The sequence below is a fragment of the Tympanuchus pallidicinctus genome, unplaced genomic scaffold (genome assembly GCF_026119805.1).
Source record: "Tympanuchus pallidicinctus isolate F22 unplaced genomic scaffold, pur_lepc_1.0 scaffold8, whole genome shotgun sequence".
Lineage (NCBI taxonomy): Eukaryota > Metazoa > Chordata > Aves > Galliformes > Phasianidae > Tympanuchus > Tympanuchus pallidicinctus.
Window position 1 is genome coordinate 4,954,355 of NW_026294802.1, and position 8,218 is coordinate 4,962,572.

Consider the following 8,218-nt stretch of genomic DNA (forward strand, 5'->3'; position numbering starts at 1 on the left):
TTGAAAGCACCAGCTCTGCCCAAAGGAGATCTGTCTATCTGTCTGACTTCTCTGGTGCGCGTGCTGCTGTAAGGTAGTAATCCAGTCCCATCCATGGTGACAGGAGGTGGCAGAGGTGCGTCAGGACGGCAGGCACTGAATGTAGCATTCAGACTGCCGCACCACAAAGCAGCCCCCAATACAGCCTCTCTGAGTGCTTCCACCCTCATCAGGGGAAACAGAAGCACCACTTGCAGTCTCTGCCCAAGTGCAGGTGCAGCAGCTTTGGCTTCAGCGCTGGCTGTACAAGCAACCCTTAGGTCCAACTGTGTGCTCAAGCAGCTGTATTGGAGTCATGGAATAATTTAGACCGAAAGAGATCTCTGCAGGTCATCTAATCCAACTTTCTGCTTGGGGCTTTGTCCTCACTCACTGGGCTGAGGCACAGGCTGCCGCAGCTGCTCCGCTGCCTCTCTGGTCACACAGACACATTACCTACACGTGTGTTTCTAAAACCAGAATATTTGTGGCTTAGTGTTAAGGCTGGGATTCTCTTGGGCAGAAGAAGCCATTGATAAAATCACTGGCAATCCTTACAACTCTTTATCACAGCAGGGCATAGAGAGGGCTCCATCAATCTGTCATTTCTGTGCTAATACAGAATCTAGCAATTTCCTGCTCTACAAGAAAAAAAAAAGCCCATTTTGTGTTTCCCTGGGGTCTAGTTGCAGTAGAGACCAGGGAGACTAGGAGTTGAATGTTCCTGGAGAAGGAGTGTTGCACTGACATAGTTTGCAGGGCAATTGGGTGTGCTTCATGTCTAAGGTCTCTATATAGACAAAAGATTGGTCTTCTGACCTGATTATAGGTAACATACATTACTCTGCTTCAATGAAAATCTCTTCCACTTGGAAGAAATATGCTGGCATAACAAATTTTTTCACCTGGATTTAAATCTGGTACTTTTCTGCAAGCATCATCAATTCAGCTCTGAGTACTGCAAAGGAGAGGAAACCTAAATCTCTGCATGCGTTGGCTCGTACAATAACAAAAAATCTGCCCTTTTGGGAATGACAAATGGAAAAAATGGTGACATACAAAATTAAAATAATAGAATGGTCTAGGCTGGAAAAGACCCTTTTTGGCTTTCAAGTTCAACCATCATCCTGAGCTGAGTCCCATCACTGAACCATGTCTCTTAGTGCCACGTCCACACATCGCTAAAGTACCTCCAGGGATGGGGACTTGATAGTTAGCTGAGCTCTACCTGATCTTCCTAGAAGTGCTCATTATTTAAGAAAAAAAAAAATCTACATCATTCCTGAGGATCATGGGATTAGAAATCATACATGATAAAAATCCTGTGGCATGATTTCTGGCATTTAACTGGAAATACTTCTTGTGTTTTACTGCAGAAGGATATAAATGGTTGTACTCTGCTTCTCCTGCTTTTTCTCTATGGTTGGCACTTCCCAAGCATAGAATATAGACCTGCAGGCAAAGAGTGGATGATGGTACATCAATTGCAGAAATGAGTTCTGTCTGGCACAGGCAAGATGGGTTGTCTCTTTTTACAGCCACTATATGAGTTATATGAATTCTAATATATACTGAGAAAGTGTCCCAAGCTCATAATCATGAGGACGGGCCTTTATGCTAAAAGCAATTCTGTTGTAAATGAAACTGAATACCCATTCTGCAAGTGAAGGTGATGACACATATTGAAGAAAAGCTCTTGAGCATCAAGAGTATTGAATAAAGGCGTTCCATCATTCCCTGAGTTACATAATTATCAGGCCAAATGCAGGATAAAGGTAAAAGCAGGAGGGGAAAAAAATAAAAAAGTAACCTAGATTGCTAACAAGGGCTTTTCAGAACACTGCCAAAAAGGATGTTTAATGGAGGCTACAGCATCAAAAAAATGTGTTCTGAGACTTAGGATTTTCTTCTCTCAGATACTGCTTCCTTGGATGCTCAATTGGCCTGGAGAATCAAGCTGACACTGGATGCTGAGATTTCTTCTTCCTTAAATCTTCTTGGCATACATACTCTGCCAGAAGCAACTCATGAACACTTCAACAAAGCGAAAAATAAATCTATTATTATTCACTAAATGTTAGGTATATAAATGATAGTCGTTTACAGTTGAGCCCAATACAACCTTATGAACCCAAATGTTGCTATAGACCAAACTATAGCATCAGAAATATCAACAAAACCTACAGAAATGTCTTTTGCTATCAGCTTCCCTGGGAAATGCCAAAAGTAATAAGGAAGACTTTTTTTCAGTGTAACCACTCACCATCCTTCTCCCTGCTTTCTGGCTCCTGTAGCAAGGCAGGCACACGGTGAAAAAATGTTTCAAGCCAGTGGGTGGCGTCCAGTATTATATTCTGGATGTGTCGTTGGTGGTTTGAATATGTCAGATATTTTTAGCTACTGTAAGCAGTTCTAGGCAATCAAGTATTATAATCAAGAGCATGGCTCAGCTGTATTTGTTCAGTCAGGATTTTAAAGATTCAGGTTTTACACCTCTCTTAGTTAATGTGCTAGGATGGGATAGGTGTATTTGCTCCCCATTCTGGTGTAGCACGGTCAGTTTCAGAAGCACGATCTTTTGCAGAACTCCCCACTGTGCTCAGCTGAGTGGATAGTTATTTCAGAAACAGCAGCTTTCTGCAAGGAAATAGGAAAGGTAGTCCTGAGGCTGGCTGGAGATGTTCAGAGTTACCTGTGACTGTGAAAATCTCTGGATTGCAGTGGGATACAAAGGCATGCTATTTGAGAAATGACAGAGACTGTGGATAAAAAATTACAGTAAAGCCAACCCTCTCAACACCAAGCCCGTGATCAGTGCCCAGCAGAAGCAGCAGGAGGGGAGGCCAGGTCTCCCCGCCGCTTCCATCAGCACTTGCTGAGCTGCCCCCACCTTGTACGAGGACGCGGCCTGCCGCCGTTCAGCACCGCGGACAGCGCCCGCCCGCTCCCGCCCTGCCCACGCGTGTCCCCGCCGGCCGCGCTCCCAGGCGAAGAGGAGCCACAGGAGAAGCGCTGGGCCTGGGTGTGTTTTGGCAGAGCTGCACCTCAACTCGGTAGGCTCTGGCTCTGTGGTAGTCACCTGGGTTTGGTGACTCAAAAGTAACAGTAGGAATCTGGAAGAGAATTCCAGTACTCTAAATTGCCAAGAAGCAAAAACATGGATCCTGTATTAACAGCCCTGTATTTTCTCCCTAAACATGCATGTACCTGGGTGTCCCCTCGGCCTCACTGCCACACTTCGATCTCAGACCTTCCTGCAGCTTTCTCTCTTCTCCCTGGTTTTCCACTACAGCTATAAGAAGACAATGCAACTGTGCCTTTTAATTGCTGTACCATCACAAAGAAATAAAAACTCGATGTCAGAGCTTCAGATTTGAAGGTGCAGTTATTGCAGCTATCTATCATCCACACTAGGGCTTTGCAGGTCATGAGTGCAACTCTCCTTTTCACTGCAGTACTGCAAAGTAAATGATTGCAGGTGCATTTCTCAAACTTCGAAATCCTCTATTTCCCCATGTAGCCTTCACCAATTGGCTCGGCTGTCCCAGAAAAGCTTAAGACAGAGGTCACAACCCATTTTCCTGAAAACTCGAGAAATCACTTCATTCTTCCGAGTCCCTCATGCTTAGACCCTTCACCAGTGTGCTATTTCTCCTTCTCACGTTCAGTTGTGAATGAGCAACCTACTTTTTTCAGCAAGCAGAGTCCACCAGATACCTGCTGAAACTTTGCAATTCAAAGATCCACTGCTGATTTCCCAAGTAGCTTCTCCTTCTGTACTTCCTCAGCATCATCAGTAACTTGTCAGAAGTCGATATAATACAATAACGTCAAAAACTTGTCTGCAGAGAAGCCACCCCTGTACACCTGCTCAGATGAGTGCATGAGTAGAGAGACTTAAAAATGATCACTGCTGCAACATTATGCTATTTGATTCTCCCATACACAGTCTGACTCTTACCTCCCACACATCAGCATTTCTAATAGAGCACTTCCATACACAACCTCTTTAGCTCATGCTCGAGCTCTTGGACTGCTCAGAGGAAGTGACATACCCTTGCAATTGAAGCTAATGGTACTTCAAAGCAAGCTGTAGTTTCCAGGGTTAGAAATTGCATGGCAGTGGGACTCATACCTAATGCCTTTCACTTTTTCTGCTCATTTCCTCTCAAATGCAAATTCTAATTATCCTCTGACTATCTGAAGCAGGGCCACTTCATTCAAGATTATTGCCATTATGACATTTTGAGCAAGCCAAGAACACCTGCCCTCCTAATCATCTCTGCACACACAGCCCACCCAAGCTATTCTGTCTCTGCTATTCCCGAATTCCCAGTGCCCAGCCTACAGAAAGAGCAGCAAGAATGGCTAGATGAAATCCTGAGCAATCTTACCTGATCTCAGAGGCGACTCTGTTGAAGGTTGATTAGCGTCCTCCCAAACTCCCTCCCAGCCTTAAGTGTTCTGTATGCAGGGATAGTAACATAAATTGACACAAACTCCCACTGCATAGCATACTCTGCCCCACCAGTTACATTTTCTTTCTTTCTTCTAATTCTAAAGGATAGGCAAATGGCCAATGTAGAGTCCAGGATCTGGACAACACATGCAGAGAAGTTTGCCACATCATCCCTAATCAGAACCATACCTTCCTTTAGGTGCTTCTGTTCTGCAGATTTCCAGGCTGCTCCTCCTGACTGCCTTTTCAAGGTCCTACAACTTGGATGTTCATTGACTATTTTTCACAGCAGTCACTGACAAAGTGCTGACCTGAATGCAGCCTGACAAGCTTTTGAACGCTGTAGTGCCATTTACTCGTGTTGGAGCACCCACAATGAAAGACAAAAATGAAAAGCATCAAAAATGTCACAATAGATGGTGCAATTAAGGCAACATATCACACTGTGAAACAGAAGAAAAACTATAGTTCAGCTCCTGGGCAAGGAAAGGCTGTAATTTACTTTAGCAAGCAAAGCATATGCATCGAATTACTCCCATGTTTCAGAATCTCTCATGTATGAACGTCAGCAAAACTGACTGCACACTTGCAAATCAGCAAACAAAAAGTGGAGGCTTTCTTTTCTCTAATCAGATGGTTATAATCCTCCTGTTTCTCTTTCTCCTCCAAACAAAACCACCTGAGTTGTATTCATGTTAGCACACTTATGCACCTGACCTGGATGGCTCATTCCCGGGAGCTTTCTTTATAACAAAAGAAAGTAGATTTTCCCATAGAGTGATTTAGAGCAGCCGATGGCTTAGAAGCACACCTCTGGCTCTTGCCTCCTCTACTACAGAGGCCTAACAAGATAAGCTTCCTAAATTCAGTGCCTGAAACCAGGTGGTGTGTCTTTTTTTTATTTTTCCCTTCCTTTTTTTGTTTTTTTATCTCCCCATTTGGGCTACACACACCAGCAGTTGCCAATTTGCGTCTTCAAAGATCATGCCTATAGCTGGTTATTTTTTCCCCTATTTATCTTTAACCAAAAAGGAGATATTATAATAAACAGTAAGAAAATGGTAACATAAAAAAAATTACTTTGTGAAATAGAAACCATCCAGGAAAGGACAAAATGCTTTCCAGTGCTTTCATACAGCTTCGGAAATTCTGTTAGTGCCCTGTTAGGCAACCTCCTGCAGCAGAATAAATCTTGGGCTGAGGCTTCCCATAATAAGAGTGACCTTGGATGAAAGCCACAGAGATGGCAGCAAAATAAACTAGCGTATGTCCTTTGACATTATGTTTAAGTAGCTTTTATTTTCTGCAGCAGTACTGGCAGAAAGTAAAATCTGGAGTTAAAAGTCAACTGCAACTCCCTTCCCAATGAAAAGTGAAAGAAAATTTAACACTTTTTTTCTGCCTTCCTCAGAAACAGAGCAAGAATATCAAGCAATAATAAATAAAGCAGTTCTTTTTCCTGTTGTCTTTAAGCTAGGGTTTGTTTGCCTCATGTTGCCTGTATCTTCCCCATCCTGCTGTACAGTTACAGAATTTCATTCAGTCAGGCCCCTATTCAGTAATTAGGCACTGAAATACCGAAAAAAAATTGCTCAAGATCTGCTTTAAAACATTCTAACACAATAGTTCATCTACAGCAAGTAACAGAGTAAGTGAATCCCACGGTTACTAATCTATGCTCTGTGGCTGCAAACAGCAGCCACCCCCAAGGGCAGCGCATGGGAGAGGGGGAAGACATACGTGTGAGAGGAGGCTGTGCACGTGAATGCCTGTGAGAGGAGGAAACCAGAGCCACAGCTAAATGAGTCTGCTTACAGAAAACAGAAGCTGAAGGTCTACAACAAGATTTTCATGCCCCTGAAGATCACTGCAACAGAGAGAAAAGTGAGATGATAACAAAATCCAGTGAGGGCAGACAGGAGACAGACAAGCAGTCACCTCTACCTCTCTGCAAGGGGCAGAAAGACAAGATTTGCAACCACAAACAGCTGCCACTTCAGTCGTGCAGTGGCAGTGGTTTTTCAGCATGCAACCAGTCAGTAACAGAAAATCCCACTGAACAATCAAATATGCCCATGTAACAGTGAGGAGGAAACAACCACAAGCTCTGAGACAGCCTGAGACAGCAAAATGGCCTTCGGCAACCAGGAGAGGCCTTTGTTCCTTCTGGCTCAGAAGGCTGGGGTTCTGAACATAGCTGTGCTTGCAGGTAGGAAGAGCTCAGTGGGAGAAAGTCAGCAGCCTCCTTACCTCGGGCTGCCTGGACACTCAGTGATCTGTGGGGTGGATATTCTGCAACTGAATGTTCCAAGTAGCAACTCTTCCTTGGGCAGTTTTCACGCTTGCCTTTCCATGCTTGGGGACTTCTTGGGAATGGTTTCTACCTAGGCTAGCTTGCTTTTTTCCCCCATAATGAAGACCGTCAGTCTTTCTTGAGAAAAAAAAACAATTAAAAAAATAGGGTAAACAGCATGATTTGCTCAAATTGAATTGATTTTTCTTTGGCAAAACTCAGCAATCGTGATCTGAAGAACCAGATTCAATGCGGCTGTATAATCTCGCTTCCAGTTGATGGATTTTGGAGATGTCTATTCATAGAAATGATAGCTGGTTCTGCTCTGAACACATTCAGACATTATAGTGCAGTTTTATTTAACCCAGAAAGACTCTCATGGCAGGAGGAAAACGTGAGGCAGGGTTTGCCTTCTTGATGCTCACAGAGCTCTTCCAGAAGGTAGCCACAACCGCTGCTGAGGTGCAGATGTCAGCTCTACAGCTGTGGTCAAACGCCTACATAACAGTACAGCCATTTGTCTTCACTACTGCACCTTGCCTGATCTCTTGAAGCAGAGTCAGGTGCAAGGCGTGTCCTGCTGGAAATGACTGTGGGTAATTTATATCGAATGGAGCCACAAGACCCCTGTTTGTTGCTGTTGCACACTGTGTTCTACAAGGTGCTGAGAAATAAAAGGGCCAGTAGCTTTAATAACAGAGAAAACAGACATTCATACTCTGAGATGGCCTTTTCAGACAACATATATATATATATTTTTTTAATTCTGAATTTCATTTGTATGACTATGGAGAGTTTTTCTGATGTACACACACACACATTTCCATTTAGCTTGAACTCTGCCAGAAAAAACAAATTCCATAGGAAATTGCATGGGAATGACTGAAGTCCCAGTGACTTCATCCAGTAGGTAATTAAATTATTTCATTTAAGCATTTAACATACCTGATACCAAGAGAAAGCAAACACTGATCATCTTTCACCCTTACTGGGGACTGACTAAAAGAAATTACTATCTTAAGGGATTTTGAGTTAGAATTCAGCTTACGAATACAACTTTGGCTAAAGATCAACGCTCTGTCAGGGGGCAGAAAGAGGCATGAGAACTACGTATTTACTTCAGCAAAAAATACACTCTTTAGAGCCTGTTAAAAGTGGCAGCAACTTACACCTTTGCAATGGATCCAACATGTTTATTAATACCTGCAGAGAGGCCATGGGCTTCACAGCACCCTGATGCGTGGTGATGTTCTGCTCCCATATGTTTAGGTTCACTTCAAGGCCTCAGGAGTAGCTGACAGCTGGCATGTCATTCATGCCACAGCTGAGAACCATTTTCCTCATCACATCAAGCAACCCACACAGGATACAATTGAGCAACGTCACTGCTAGATAGATTAAAATTGCAGCTCCATAGAGGAGCTTGCTATTAATAAGCAATTTCATAA